The 13,232-nt window shown below is 46.3% G+C and overlaps 1 protein-coding gene across 3 annotated transcripts in view; it reads left to right on the top strand.

Annotated features, from left to right (window-relative positions):
- The first annotated feature begins 2,406 nt into the window (after nucleotides 1–2,406).
- LOC135020477 (nucleoside hydrolase-like) overlaps nucleotides 2,407–13,232 on the top strand; it is a 103,407-nt gene continuing 92,581 nt past the window's right edge. The window contains exon 1 of one of the 3 annotated variants that reach the window (XM_063953186.1): nucleotides 2,407–2,478. The gene's annotated coding sequence lies outside the window, so the exon portion shown is untranslated. Of the gene's footprint in view, nucleotides 2,479–2,533; nucleotides 2,676–13,232 lie in introns of those variants that run through there. The other 2 variants (XM_063953187.1, XM_063953189.1) reach the window with 2 other exon arrangements.

Below are 13,232 nucleotides of genomic sequence, written 5' to 3'. Positions count from 1 at the left end.
CCATCAGATATATCTTATGGTACATGTGAATGCATTGCGATAAATCGCATGTGATATGTCGCTGCGTGACATATCGCATGTAAAAAAGTCACACATGTAGCAAATCATATGGAATCGTATGGAACCACTCCCGGGAAGCTCCCGGGAGAGTTCAAGGGAAATCGCCTCCGACTTCTGCCATCAGACATATTGCTGTAGTGTATGGGGCCCTTTTGACAGAACCAAAGATATTTGGCTGGGAAGAGCAATTAACAGCATTGTGCTACCCCTGGAAAAAGGGGTCCCTCAGCTATCAGCCTAGGACCCTTACACTCCTGGGGTCCCATTGAACCCATACGAAAAGACGGCCCTTCTGCATGTCACTGACTTAGCACTTGTGTACTTTGATGTCTGTACCACAGCTTCCGTGACATCCCACGGGAACATACCCTCCAACATTTTACACATAAAAATCAGTACAAATTAGGAAAGGGCTTTTCCTGTACTTTCAATGGAAGTTTGGAGAGCCAAAAGTTTGTACAGATCATAAAAAAAGGTACTGTACCCGCTAAAAAGGTACAGTTAGAGGGTATGCGGGAATAGTAACTGCCAACAAAGAACATAGAGGGGGCAATCCATAGTGCATAAAACCATTTTTTTTTTTTTATAAAAAATATCTCCACATAATACAGCACACCATCAGGCTTCTGTATCACCAAATGAGAGTCGGCTGCTCTGTGTTTATCACTGATAGGTGTACTGCTGGAGATGGATGTTACAAACCATGCCGCAGGGATTCCCAACACAATCACAGCATACCCTCCACCTTTTTGGCAGGCAAGGTACCTTTTTTTACGGTCTGTACCTGCCAAAAAGGGCTTTGTAACAATTTTTGACTCTCCAAATTAACTACTTGCCTGGCATGGTCGCATTAGATGTGACCATGCCTGCAAGTGCTCTATCTGACCTGGTCGCACAGAATGCGACCAGTCAGATAGAAAGTGTTAGCAGCGGCAGGGTAGAGAAACTTCCCTCCGCTGCTGCTGTCAGAGGGACCAGAAGGTCCCTCTGCCTACATGCACTCTCCCCCACTGATTGCCGGGCTGCTGATCACTGCTGATCGGTCAGCACGGCAGGATTCCCCCCCCAGCGGCTGCAGATCATGGCAGCCGCTGGGGAGTGTTAATTAACCCTCCCAAGCCACCCCCAAGACCTCCCCCTGTATACATGGAGGCTGTCCCGGCTTTCAAAATGAAAGCCGCAATGGTGGCAATGTTCCTGGTGTTCTGATGGTCACGATGATCCCGACCGATGTTTCAATGTTTGGAAAATTATTGAAAAAAAATTTCTATATATTTTTTTTAACTAAAATCATTTGGGATAGGGTTAAATTCATGTTCTTCACCTAATTTACGCATAAAAAAAACAAACGACAATTTAGGAGCGTTTTTTGGCTACATAAATCGTCAGTTAAGTGGTTAACATTGAAAGTATAGGGAAGGGGGCGTGCCCTTTACCCGTGGTCACGACCCATTTCCTAATTTGTATTGGTTTTCATGTGTAAAATGTTGGAAGGTATGGCACAGTGGGGGTCATTCCGAGTTGATCGCTACTGAAAAATGTTCGCAGCGCAGTGCGCATGCGCAACGTATTTTCACAACGGCCGATGCATTTTTACACAAGGTCTAGTGAAGCTTTTCAGTCGCACTGCTTGCCGCAGAGTGAGTGACAGGAAGTGGGCGTTTCTGGGTGTCAACTGACCGTTTTCAAGGAGTGTTCGAAAAAACGCAGGCGTGCCAGTTAAAATGCAGGCGTGGCTGGGCGACCGCAGGGCGTGTTTGTGACATCAAATCTGGAACTGAATAGTCTGAAATGATCGCAAGCGCTGAGTAGGTCTGAAGCTACTCTAAAACTGCACAATTTTTTTTTGTAGCCGCTCTGCGGTCCTTTCGTTCGCACTTCTGCTAAGCTTAAATACACTCCTAGTGGGAGGTGGCATAGCGTTTGCACGACTGCTAAAAACAGCTAGCGAGCGATCAACTCGGAATGACCCCCAGTGTGCTGTGTTGAGAGTCCCTGCAGCATGGTTTGCGGCTTTATTAAATCACGCCCACAGTAAATGTGCGTGATTTAATAATAAGGTGCGCCGATATCGATCATCCAGTGTGTACCCGGCACAACAGTAACCGTTCAGCCTATGCATATAGAAGTAGCTTAGGTTTAAATTACAATAAATACATATATTGCACACACACGTCTCGCAGCAATCCGTGGGAGAGCGCTGCTGCTGTTTGGCGATGGGCGGTGCCACCCCGAGGCCGGGTCCAGGGTAGCTGACCGAGCAAAGACAGATACAGGTCACGTGTCCTTGCTACTGATTGACAGCACAATACTTACCAAACAGCCAATCAGTGCTGGGGGCGTGTGCCGGTATTTCCCCTGCCTGGAAGACGTTTTGCTGTTGGTGAGCCAGCCAGAGTCAGGGTAGCCTCAGGACAGGTCAGTACTTCGCTGTAGCGCACAGTTATGGCAGTCATGTATTGGTAATGGTATGAGTGACATTCCTGTGGCAGGGTCACATGATGCATGCTGTTCCTCTGCCCGGTCCTCCCCGCACTGCTCAGCAGACAGTAGTGTCCTGTGCATGTGGGGTGCGGGCTCAGCCCTGTGTAAGACATTTCTAACTGGTGAGTTAGGTGAGATACTCCGCTTGCTCATTTCTCCATTCATGTTTGTTAAAAAGTGTAACACACTGGCAGGGCAGCTGTCCAGCAGAGTAAGTAGTGTATGTGGAACATGCTACTTGTAGTTTGCCATCTGTGTTGGTTTCTTTGTGGCAGATGATATGTTAGTGTAGCTGTTTGTTGCAGAGCCCTGTTTATGTATGTGTTTTGATCCATTGCACATTATCAGCCTAGCTTATTGACGTGGTTTATTCTTTTTAAACTTAAATGAACTTTATTAATAAAGCAATATCATTTTATTTTCTGGCACATTTCCTAGTCCGATGAGCTTCTTCAAAAATTCTATCAAGACAAGTTTTGTTATTTTTCATAAGATTAACTAGTTGAGTAAAGGCTCCTCTACAGGATGCGTTTAATTTACCAGCTGTTGTGATCCCTGCGGTTAGGATACAGACGCCGAAATCCAAACAGCCGGCAGCAATCATTGCGCATGAGGACTATTCCTACTCGTGGGTGTCCACAACACCCATAGAGTGGGAATAGATCCCGTTGTAAGCACAGCGAGCCTGCTAGGGCACTCTTAGCGCCTGCCCAGCTGCCGACATTCTGGCGGGTGGGATGCTGCTGTCGAGATGTTGACAGCCGGCATCCCGTCTGCCAGTAATCCATACCGCACCCACACCTCTTACTTTATGATATTTTTGGCATTGTTGATACATGAAAACTGGAAAAAAATGTTTTTAAATACTTGTTTGTGTGATTAAAGTTCAGAATATGGGACTCCCTGGGCTAGCATACTGTAGCTAACCTACCTCAGAACGCTATATACATGGAGATCTATTGGGAATAGTAACCTATGGCAAACAGAGCGAGCTGCGGTGCCCAGAGCATGGCGAGCTTACAAGTTTTAATGTTCTGAACAAGTTTAATGATCTTCTAAAGCAGTTTAGTTATGCTCTGAATTTGAACCAAAACTATTAATAATATAATTGTTATACAGTGAACACATTATGTAACCTGATTGCCATTGCTCACTTGTTATTGTGTAACATACAGGGCTGGATTCTAGATGGGGCGGTCATCCAGGGGCCCCCACCATACTGCAAACAGTAACCCGTACCGGCCCACTCTGCACCCCCCTGGCCAGCTCCTGGAAGCAGCGCAAAGCAGTAGTGCAAAAAGAGTCCCCTGTCACTGATGGACATCTTAAGTCTCTTGTTTTGAGACAGAGACAGCTTTGTTTGCTTCTGTCTCTTAACGGGTTACATAGTCACCGTATATACTCGAGTATAAGCCGACTTTTTCAGCACTTTTGTTTTGTTCTGAAAAAGCCCCCTCGGCTTATACTCGAGTCAGTGGAAGGAGGGACACGGAGGGCACAGCGCGCACCTCTCCTGTGTCCCTCCTGCGTCTCCGGCGGCAGCGATGGGTCTATTAAATGAAGTACCCGTTCGTGAGCTCTGATTGGCTCACGAACCGGCACTTCATTTAACAGACCCGCCGGAGGGACACAGGAGAGGCGCGCGCTGTGCCCTCCGTGTCCCTACTTCACAAGACCGCGTGGGAGCGGCGGAAGGTAAGTTATATCTGGCACTGTGGGGGCATATCTGCACTGTGGGGGCATATCTGGCAGTATGAGGGCTGTGTACGGCTAGAGCTGCATTTCCCACCCTAGGCTTATACTCGAGTCAATAAGTTTTCCCAGGTTTTTGTGGTAAAATTAGGTGCCTCGGCTTATATTCGGGTCGACTTATACTCGAGTATATACGGTACATAGTTTCTGAGGTTGAAAAAAGACAATTTGTCCATCGAGTTCAACCTATTTATTTTCTCCTATGCTGTATTATTTTCGTGACTAATTTTATCTGTTGATAAAGTCAGCCATTGTGTTTTTCCTCTCATTTTATTATAACTATAGTGCCTGATCTAAGCACCATAACCCTGTATATTCTTATCCATTAGGAATTTATCTAGCCCATTCTTAAAAGTGTTTACCAAAACCTTTTCATCTCTGTGTGCGGAATCTCCTCTCCTCTAACCTAAGTGGGTGCCCACGTGTCTTCTGTGTTGATCTTACCAAAAACAGATCCCCCGCAAGCTCTGAGTATTGTCCCCTTAAATATTTATAAATGTTGATCATGTCCCCTCTTAGTGTCCTCTTTTCCAATGTAAACATGTCATGCCTTGCAAGTCTTTCCTGGTATTCCAGCATCTCCATCCCCTTAATGGGCCCACCTCTGAACCTTTTCTAGTTCCAAGATATCCTTGTTGTAGTACGGTGCTCAAAATTGTGCGCAGTATTCCAGATGGGGCCTCACTAGGGCTTTATTTAGTGAGAATATAACACACTCATCCCTTGCATCAATACCCCTCTTTATGCATGCTAATACCTTCTTTGCCCATTTTGCTGCTATCTTACATTGGGTACTGCTTCTAAGTTTGTTATCTATGTGAACACCAAAGTCTTTTTCCAGTACAGAGTCCCTTAAAATCACCCCATTTAGGATGTAGGTGTTGTGTTTGTTCTTGCTACCAAGGTGCATTACCTTGCACTTGTCTGTACTGAAACTCATTCTCCATTTTGCTGACCAAGTCATTCTGGAGAGACTCCGCATCTCCCTCCGAATTTATAACTTTACATAGTTTGGTATCGTCTGTAAAGATTGACACCATGCTCTCTAGACCTTCTGCTAGATCGTTAGTGAAAATGTTGAACAATAGTGGTCCGAGTACAGGCCCTTGTGACACACCACTTAGTACTTCAGTCCAATTTGAAAAAGTTCCATTTACCACAATGTGCTGCTCCCTATTATCTAACCAATTACTAACCCAAGTGCATATTGTACTCCCTAGGGGTATATTCAATAAGATTCGGGTCCATTCCGACATGCAGTTGTCAGAATGAACCCGACAACCCCTATTCAAAAGAGCGGCCAAATACGACTGTCGGATTTGTCCGTTCCCTGTTTCCTGACCTGCTGCTGGGGTGAGGGGGGAGCGGTCAGCGGCGCCGGAGCTGAGGGGGAAGCGGTCAGCGGCGCCGGAGGTGAGGAGATGTCTCTGGCGCCGGGGGAAGGGGAGAGCAGCGGACGGGGGAGGAGAGGAGGAGATGGGGGGAGGAGCGGAAGCAGCAGCGGAGGCTCACAGCAGCATCCACCTGGGTCCAGCAAGCGGGACGTCGCTTGCTGGAGCCGGGTGGACGCTGCTGCTGGGTCCCTGCTCTCTCCGTTGCTCCCCCGTCTCCTGGTCTCAGCTCACTTATCTCAATCCGACTTTTTTTAAAGTCGGATTGAAATTGTCGAAAATGGGGCTAAAACCTATCAGGTTTGGCCACGCTTCCGACAATGCACGCTGATCAGCGGCTGCAGCGTGCATTCCGGCAGCATTCCGACAAGTCGGGTTTCCCGACTTGTCGGAATAAATGGGGCCGTAATGAATAGGTCGGAACCCCTTCCGACCTAAAACTGTCGGAAACTGCCGTCTTCCCGACAAGACGGCAGCTTCCGACAGTTATTGAATATACCCCCTAGCCCCAGTTCTTGTAACTTATAGATAAGTCTCATGTGTGGTACTGTGTCGAATGCTTTAGCAAAGTCTGAAAAGATTACATCCATCACCTTACCCTGATCAAGGTTAGCATTAACTGTTTCGTAAAAGCCTAGTAAGTTTGTTTGATATGTTGGTTCCTAATAATAACCTTTTTGGCTCCAAGGAACTTCTGTATACTATCACTTAGAATGCTTTCTAGTACTTTCCCCACTATAGATGTAAGACTAACTGGTCTATAATTGCCTGGTCCAGCTTTACTTCCCGTTTTGAAAATCGGCACTATTTCCGCTATACGCTAAGATTAAAAGTAGAGGTCTTGCTAGTTCGAAGTGTAGCTCCATGGAACCCTTGGATGAATACCATCGGGACCATCTTTAATTATTAATCTTAATTTCTCTTCCGTCCTAGGGTATACTGGGAATCCAATTTAGTACCATGGGGTATAGACGGGTCCACTTAGAGCCATGGGCACTATAGAAGTTTGATAACGTGTGCTGGCTCCTCCCTCTATGCCCCTCCTACCAGATTCAGTTTAGAAAATGTGCCCGAAGGAGCCGGTCACATCTCTGAAAGCTCCTGAAGAGTTTTCTGCATTTATTTTCAAAGTATACATTCCCGCAGCACGCCGCCACCGCTAACAGAAAAAAAGAAAAGTGGTGAGTATTAAGCCGGCATCCTGGTTAGCGGGTTGCCGGCCATTATGGCGGCATAAGGGTACGGAGACGCACAGCTTCTTCACGGGGCGGAATTAATATCCAGACTTAGTACACTGTAGTGTACACAGTACCCAGGCTGGCAATACAGGCTTAAAAGGTGGCTTACTCCATTTTACACACAGCATAAAGAAGAGCGAGAAGATCGCGTGCCATTGAAGAAGCGGGGCTTCACTATGAGCGAATCCAGCAGCTCACAGGCGCCATTTTCTCTCACCACAACAACACAGACACTGATTACAGGGACGAGCAGCTCCTCTGGAGAGTCTCCAGATTACCTCAGCGGTACCAGGGGGTAATAGCAGGGGGGGGGGGAGCTATTTTGTAGTGTTCTAAATCCCTAATCTAGGTGCTTAGTCTGCGACCTGGCTAAGCTTGGTTTTAGCAATAAGGGCGCCGTGTGCTGGTTCTATCCTCTCTGTCTCTCGGGAAGGGCTCTTTGTGGGTTAATTGTGCATTTAACCTTTTCCTGTGTGTTTGCTGTCACTGCTGCAGTATGTCACACAAAGAGTGTGTTTCATGTAAGCCACAGTGTTCCTCTTCTCCAGGGGGTTCACTAGTATGTACTCAGTGTAATATTCCTTCTCAGGCTAGTGGGGCGGAGCCAGTATGGCTTGACTCCATTAGGAGGATGATTTCCACCATCTCTACTAAATTATCTCATAATGAGAAAGAGACGCAATTCTTAAGACAGTGTATGGCTGAGTTTATGCAAAAGGACTCAGTACTCAGACCAGCGCCTCAATCCTCTACCATTTATCCGCAAAACTTCTTTGGCTCATATCCTGCATTCTGACTCTGATAATGAAGGGTCAGAAATGAAGGAAGGTGAGGTGGACATAGAGGTAGGGGAGGGTACTCTGTCACAGGGTGTAGAGGCTCTCATAGATTCTATCAGAGAAGTCCTAACTATCCCTGATAAGGTGACAGGGGAGTGTGAGTAATCTTTCTTTAATATAAATAAAAAATCCTCCGCCACTTTTCCTTTATCAAAGGAACTAAATACCCTGTTTGAAGAACCGTGGGTTAATCCAGATAAGAAATTTCAAATTCCTATGCAGTTATTATCATCTTTTCCTTTTCCTCCTGAGGATAGTGGATACATCAGTCTCCAGGTTCTCACGTAAAATAGTACTACTTGTTCCTGGTGCAGCCTCCCTAAAGGATACAGCTGATCATAAGATTGAGACTACACTCAAGTCTTTTTATACAGCTGCAGGGGTGGCCCAGAGACCCACTATAGCATGTGGGTGGATTACTCGAGCCATTGCTAAAAGGTCTGTTAATTTAATTGAGGGGTTAGACACCTTACCTCAAGAGGAAATAGTTTTACTCCTGCAGCACATACAAGACACTGCAAACTTTATGGTGGAAGCCATTAAAGGGATAGGTTTGCTTAATGCACGCACTACAGCTATGGCAGTATCAGCATGCAGGGGATTATGGCTTTGTCAGTGGACTGCTGATGCTGACTCCAAAATAGGTGTGGAATGCCTGTCTTTCACAGGTGAGGCCTTAATTGGCTACGAACTCGACAAGTGGATCTCTTGAGCTACTGCGGGTAAGTCCACTTATCTACCTTCTGCAGCTCCGCCAGCTAGGATGATGAGTAATGAGTAGGATGATGAGCTAGTTCGATGAGTAATTATGCCGTCTGGAATTCGACTTCCATCCACTGCTGTAACAGCAACTGCTACTTCCAGAGGCAAAGTTTGAACTTTAGATTGTATGACAAAGGCTGAGGTGATGAAGTTCTCGGCTACACCGGAATCTAGGAGAGCTGAAACTTTAACTGTAGAACTCAGAGCTTCTAAACGAATAGGCAAAGTTGTCTCTTTCCCGGAACGTGATTCCAAGGTAACTCCTAGCTTAACCTCTCTTGAATAAGCTAGGAGCGAGAGTTTCTCAGCCAGAGTTTGCAAGACTTAATGAAATGTTCGGAGGACCTGCAATACATGCAGAGGTTACCCTGTTGACGTCGAATTCATTCCTCCTCTGTGAGGCGAGAGCGCCCGATCTGTATAGGTTCTTCTGTCGTTACAGGAGACTGAGATGAAGAAGAATCTTGTCGAAGTCTAGGATGATAGCGTGGAGTAGATCACTCTGCCTTGGATTTCTCTAAACATCGCTCTCTGTAGCGTAGATCAAGTTTATTACAGATAGAAATCAATTCATCCAGCTTAGTTGGCACATCACGAATGGTTAAATCATCCTTGATTCTTTCTGAGAGTCCACTCCAAAATGCTGCGACCAGGGCCTCCTCATTCCAGTTTAACTCTGAAGACAACGTGCGAAACTGAATAATATATTGACTAACAGGACGTAAACCTTGATGTAGACAGGGAATCTCCAAAGATGCAGAGGTGGTTCTACCTGGTTCATCGAAGATTTTCCGGAAGGATGATACGAACTCTTTATAATTAGAGAGAATAGGATCTCCCCTCTCCCACAGTGGCGACGCCCACTCCAAGGCCTGACCAGACAGGAGGGCAATAATAGATGCGATCTTAGAACGGGCTGATGGAAAACTAGCAGACAAAAGTTTGAACTGGATCTCGATTTGGTTCAGAAATCTACTGCAAAGCTTTGGGGTTCCATCAAACTTACTTGGCGAAGGTAACTGTAGACGAGACATAGGCACCATCACTGAAGAAACCGTTGTGGAAGCCGAGACAACCGGAGCTGGAACTTAAACTTGTGGTGTCTTTATAGCCGTATGAAGAGCCTCCAAACGATCTGCCATAGTTTGCATAAACTGAACTATTTGTGTCTGTATGGACATCTGGTTTTCCAGTCGGGAATGGATGTTTGCCGTAGTACCGCCTTCTGCGAATTGGTCACACGATGGATCCATGTGGCCAGTGCTTTCTGTCAGGGCCGAGTGTTTTGGTGAATCCTTTGGTTGGTCCAGGGTTAACGGTGTAGGTGCTGGGTTATGATGAAAGCAGGGAGGACGGCGAAAGTTCAGTTTCATATATTTATTAAAGGCAGCAATTCCAGTAAGGAGTTAAATGACAAATTATTAATCACCATATATATACTGACGTATTGCAATGAATGGTATAATGATAAGCAGGAACAGTCTTAAAGATGCATTGAAGAAATGTTCATGTAACTGCGTTTTTATACAGGCTTGTGAATGAATGACGAATTGTCCAAATGAAGCAATGATTGGTGCCAAACTGTAAGGAGTGTTAACTGGATATTGCAGACCTAAATGAATAACTGTAGAGACTTGTACTGAAGCTTAAAGATTAAACGAAGACTGTGAAGAATTGTCCTTGATTGCAGCAACAATGAAAATACAATACTGAATGGAATACTTGCAAGTTGTGACGATAACACATCACTGTGAAACTGCAGCAGACGACAATGGTGATGAATGGGTTAAGCTGAGAGCTGATTAAAAGAGCACCTGAGTTTAGTAGAATCTGCCAAAGGCTGTGTGATTGAAGCAGGCAGACAGGGTATCCTCTCACAAGACTGGAAATCCACTTGTTGCAACTGCGAGAGCGATTGACTGACGGCGCAGCAGGGAGCTGGTGGATCTTTTGCAGTGAAGGCTGCAGGCAGACCTCTGGGAGCGGAGGCGATATCTGGACCACTGGAATCACACGGAAATTCACGGAGAGAGCACAGAGCTAGGGCATAGAGTAGATACAACAAAGCACTAGCTCAGAGTGACCCAATCCCAACCCACCCAAAGGCAGCACAAGCACGGGACTGGCCAACACCTACCCACAGGTGTTTCACAAGTGCTCTCATGTGCCCATCTGATCTCCAACATGGCCGCCTCCCATATTGCAGACACACAGTCCCGGCTCCCAGACCCTGCATCACCTCTGCCGCCGACCATTCCGCATCCCCCCCACGGCCGCACAGCACCGCGAGCAACCGCAACGGACAGACCCCAGAACCTGCAGAGGTGAGCGATCGGTTCGTGACATCAGGGATCACACGATCCAGTTACAGTTGGACAATGCCACAGCAATGGCGTACATCAATCAACAAGGAGGAACAAAAAGCAGTGCCTGCATGCAAGAAGTGTCAAGGATACTACTCTGGGCAGAAGGAAATGCAAGAGTAATGTGTGCAATCTTCATTCCGGGAGTGGACAACTGGAAAGCGGACTTCCTGAGTCTTCACAATCTCCTCCCGGGAGAGTGGGGGCTTCACCATCAAGTGTTTCAGCAGATCATCAACCAGTGGGGCTGCCCACAAATAGACATGATGGCTTCTCGACTCAACAAGAAGCTTCGTTGCTCACGAAACAGGGACCCTCAGGCGAGGGGACTAGATTCACTGACGTCGCCTTGGCCTTACCGGCTGGTCTACATATTTCTTCCGATTGCTCCCAAGGGTGCTCAAGTGTATCAAGAAGTCCAGGCAATTCTGATTGCCCCGGGTTGGCCATGGAGGGCTTGGTACGCGGATCTTTTAGATGTGTCCGTCGAAGATCCTAGACCTCTGCCACTGAGAGGAGATCATCTTCAACAAGGACCGTTTGTCTACCCAGACTTATGTCGGCTTTGTTTGAGAGCCATGGAGGTTGAACAGAACATCCTAGCTCTCAAGGGCCTTTCCAAAAAAGGTTATTGCTACAATGGGTCAGGCCAGGAAACCTATGACGTCAAAACACTATCATCATATCTGGAGGAGATATCTGAGAGCGGAGTTCAGGACTAGGCAGCAGTTCCTGCCGAAGGTTGTCTCTGCGTTCCATTTGAATCAACCTATTGTGGTTCCTTCAAGTTCTGGCCCTTCTGCTCCTCCGGAGGCATTGGATGCCGTGCAAGCCTTGAAGATCTATGTCGAGAGAACGGCTCGGATCAGAAAGACTGATTCCTTGTTCGTGCTATATGATGCGCAGAAAAAGTGTTACCCTGCTTCAAAGCAGTCCATTGCTCGTTGGCTTAGACTTACTATCCAACAGGCCTATGTGTTGGCAGCCTTACCTGTTCCACAGTCTCTGAAGTCCCACTCTATAAGATCGGTGGGGGTCTTCCTGGGTGGCTGCCCGTGGAGTCTCTGCCTTGCAACTATGCCGAGCTGCTACCTGGTCGGGGAAGAACACCTTTGTGAGGTTCTACAGGTTTGATACCCTGGCCAAAGAGGATTCCCAGTTTGGGCAGGCGGTGCTGCAGACGTCTCTGCACATTCCAGCCTGTCCTGCAAGCTTTGGAACGTCCCCATCGTACTAGATTCCCACAATATCCCTTGTGGATGCTAGAGAAATTTTAATTTTAATTACCTACCGGTAAATCCTTTTCTCGAAGTCCATAAGGGATATTGGGCGCCCGCGTCAGTGCATTGACTTTTCTGCAGATTCTATTTTATATGGTTACCTGTTCAGCTGTTGCTGTTTGTTACCAGCCGTTGCTGGTCATTTATGTTACGTGGTGTGCTGGTGTATGAATCTCGCCACTCGTTGTTGTTCCTTCTCTCAAGTATGTCCTTTATCATTCGGGTACTGTTTTACCTATAACTGCCTTTGGTGGAGGGGGCAACACACCCAGTTGAAGAAATTTAAAGTGCATCGGCTCCTTTGGACCCCATCTATACCCCATTTTACTAGATTCCCCCAATATCCCTTATGGACTACAAGAAAAGGATATACCGGTAGGTAATTAAAATCCTATGATTTGATATCAAATCCACATTGTTTGTTAATACCAGGTCAATGATTGCATTGTACCTAGTTGGTTCCTCGATTAGTTGAAGTAAGTAATTATCATTTAGTGTGTTTAAGAACAAATTCCCCCTAGCAGTATCAAATGAATCGTTTGTCCAATTTATCTCGGGAGATTTCAACTATCCAATCATTATTATGTTGCCTACTTCTGCTGCCTTATCAATTTGTTTCAGCAACATTTCATCGTCAGACACATTAATACCAAGGGGCTTGTAGCGTAGTCCCAATACTGTCATCCCGTACCTCCAGATTTTAAAAACGGCTTCATGCAAAGACATACCGCTCCACCTCTTTTATTTGACCTGTCTCTCCTGTACAGCGTATAACCCTCCAGATTAACTGACCTGTCTTTAGATCCGTCCTACCAAGTTTCAGTAATGCCTATAATATCATAGTGTTTGCTTGCTGTAAGGACTTGTAGTTCCTCCTTTTTACCTGTAAGGCTTCTAGCGTTTACAAACATACAATTAAGATAGGTATTTCCCCTTGCGCAAGGGACATCATTTTCTGTATGCAGTAACGATGACCCATAATCGTCATTAGTCCGTGTTTTAGGAATACCCTTGGTAATACCCTTATTGGTACCCATGTTAATGGCTTTGCAGGCTGCTCTTT

The sequence above is a fragment of the Pseudophryne corroboree genome, chromosome 2, assembly GCF_028390025.1.
Source record: "Pseudophryne corroboree isolate aPseCor3 chromosome 2, aPseCor3.hap2, whole genome shotgun sequence".
Lineage (NCBI taxonomy): Eukaryota > Metazoa > Chordata > Amphibia > Anura > Myobatrachidae > Pseudophryne > Pseudophryne corroboree.
This window is presented reverse-complemented; position numbering and strand designations above follow the sequence as displayed.